This window comes from Mus musculus, chromosome 4 (assembly GCF_000001635.26).
Source record: "Mus musculus strain C57BL/6J chromosome 4, GRCm38.p6 C57BL/6J".
In the NCBI taxonomy this organism is placed as follows: Eukaryota; Metazoa; Chordata; class Mammalia; order Rodentia; family Muridae; genus Mus; species Mus musculus.
In genome coordinates this window covers 84,876,990-84,879,868 of record NC_000070.6, presented here as the reverse complement: position 1 = coordinate 84,879,868, position 2,879 = coordinate 84,876,990, and positions in this window count along the sequence as shown.

Here is a 2,879-nt window from a genome sequence, read left to right as displayed (position 1 = left end):
GAGTAATATTTCAACATCTATTTATTGTCATAGTGTTACCAACTAAGGGTCTTGATTGGGTTCAATTTCTCTGCCAACTAAAAAGTCCAAAGGCGGGAAAAAGCTCAAATAGCAAACAGTAGCACACAGAAGCAGTCTTAAAAATAAATAAATAAATAAATAAATAAATAAATAAGCTTTTATTGGGGGTCAGGAAATAAATACACACACAGCAAGGCAAGCAGGGGTCTCATCTGGACGCTGAACTCACTCTCTCCTTGAGGTCAGTGACCTTTAAGGTTCTTTGAGGGTATCTTACTCCCCAAATTTAGGGTTGGTCTGTTTGAACAATGAGGCTGATTTGTCTACAACTTTGTAGTAAATACATCTAGGTCTGACCTTGAACTTATGGGACCTAAATGATCCACTGTCCGGGGTGGAGAGTAGGGGGGTGGGAGGGTACTACTGACTAGACAAGGAAATAAACAAATATTATCAAGTCATTGTTTTAAGCTGCTGGGTCAGGAAGGTGAGGAGGAAGTCACCCATCTTGGAAATGTGCCAACTTTATTATACAGCCATGGCCCCTCTGCCTTTCCGGCTATCAGGGAATCTATTGCCTAGTCCCTCAGTAGCATGCAAAAGACTTCATCTAAAAGGCTGGATGCTATGCCATTGTGAGCCTATGCTGCATTTTTTTCGATCCATTACCTATGGATGGACATTTGGGTGGTTTCCACCTTTCAGCTATTGTGAATAAGGCAGTTTTAAACATTAGTATATATGTAGCCATTTGGTACTCTGCTTTTTAGTTATTTTGGAAAATTATATTTTGAGCAACATTTTGATTATAATAAAGTTATATTTCATATTCATGAAATTTTGTGGGAAAGTCTCAAAAATTGTTACTAGTTTAAAACATGTATCCAGGTAGAAACAACTCTAAATTCAGGTAACTAATATCAAAGAATCCTCTTACTGTTAAGCATGTAAGCTGGCAACAATTAGATACAATGTCTCTTAACTAATAACTTACATTTTGTCCACAAATTTAAATGTATTCATTTATTAGTTTAGTACTGTGAGCCCCCTCTCCAGAGTGAAAGTCCTCATGGAAAAGGCATGGTGCCTGTGCTGAGCAAGATCAAGAGGAGCCATGCTACTGTGAACCAGCGCCCTGGAACAAAATGGAGCAGAACTGAAAGAAGGCATTAAGCCTGGGGTTCTCATATGTCCAACTGCTGGCTAGCACCCTAAAAACAAACACAGAATAATATAGGTACAACAAACAAGCAGATATTTGGAGAACTTGAAGACCCCAAACAGTTTTATTTTCAGAGCCCTTACTTTAAATCACATCAAAATATTGAACAGTAAATGCATTCATATTCCTTGTTAATTGCCCTATCTATATGAGTTGAATTAAGATGATTACTACTGTATCTTTGAAGATAAATTGATATGTGACATTTTTATTTTGCCATTCTTTTTTCACATTATGAAACTAATATATGATTCGCAGGTCTCAAAAAAGTATGGGCTGTGTTTGTCCATGTGCAGGTTCCTGTGTGTGCATGTGCATTTACATATAGAGGCCAGAGGGAAACTTTGAGTGTCATTCTCCAGAAGTCCTCTGCCTCGTTTTAAAAGAGTCTCTCACTAAGACCTAAGGTTCACTGATTTAGGTAAGACTGCCTAGAGCCATAGAGCTCCAGGGATTTTGTCCCCAGGATTCCATATGAACACCACTATGCCTTGCATTTACCTGGGTGCTAGGAATCAGTTTTATACCTCATGCTTATAGTAAGCACTTTAACCAACCAAGCTGATTTCTTAGCCCCTAAAATGTTTTTTGAGGCCTCCAAACTCCATAGGTCATAACCATATGGTAATTCTCTCTGTAGTGAGTCTAGAGCTCAAAATAAATCTTTGCACCCTGTGAGGACACTTGTTCTGACAATCAATTTCAACCACTAATGGAGTGACCAGAAGAAACAACTACAATTTCTGGTTTAAAAATGATATGTTTCCATGGCCAATGTACCACAATCTGATGAGAAATTTCTAGGACTGAAAGTAACCACTTTCAAAAACAAACTGTCAAATCTCTGGGTCTTGTCAGCTCCATAAAGTAGGTACCTACTTCAGTAAAGTCTAAGCAATGAACCAAATAATCTCTCCCTTTCCCCCACAGACCCACAATTAAAGACTCTTTGAATAACAAAGTCCTCTGTTAAAAGTCAAGGCTAATTCCTCTCTTAAACTTTTCAAATATCCAGTGTGAACTAGTTTTATAGCATAATTACTTCCTACAAAATATAGACTTGTGGCTTCCAGTTGAGTGTTCCTTGAATGATGGAAGCATTTACTTTGTGCTTAGTGTTGCATGCCTTGAAGCCTTGACATGACTTATCCCTATCTTGCAGGAAGGTCTTGGTGCTGCTCCTTTAGCTCGTAAAATGTGTACATGTCTTTTAAGGCCCAAACTAAATGTCACTGTACAGGTCCTCTCTGGCTCCCAAAGCCACATCCATTTCTGTGTTCCCACAGACGCTCCCACATTTTATCTACTGTGTTTAACACGTGTGCTTCTTGGGCATCCACCTTCCAGCACCTGGACACAGATCCTTTGAGGCCACCATCACTCCAGGATCCTCCATCTACAGAGTGTGGGTATAAAGCAAATGGTTATTTCCCTTAGTCTACAAGCACAGCACTTCACATAAAGAGCGAGTCATTCCATTAATTTTACCTCGAAAGTGAAGACCACAAACTGTCTGACCAACTGTCTTTGTGATGAAACAACATTTTTGAATGCGATTGTGAGTAACTTTCCTGTTCTTCCCTACCAGCTATCTGTTGTTCTTTCTGCTGGTGTCAAGGTTTCCATCACCTTGTGG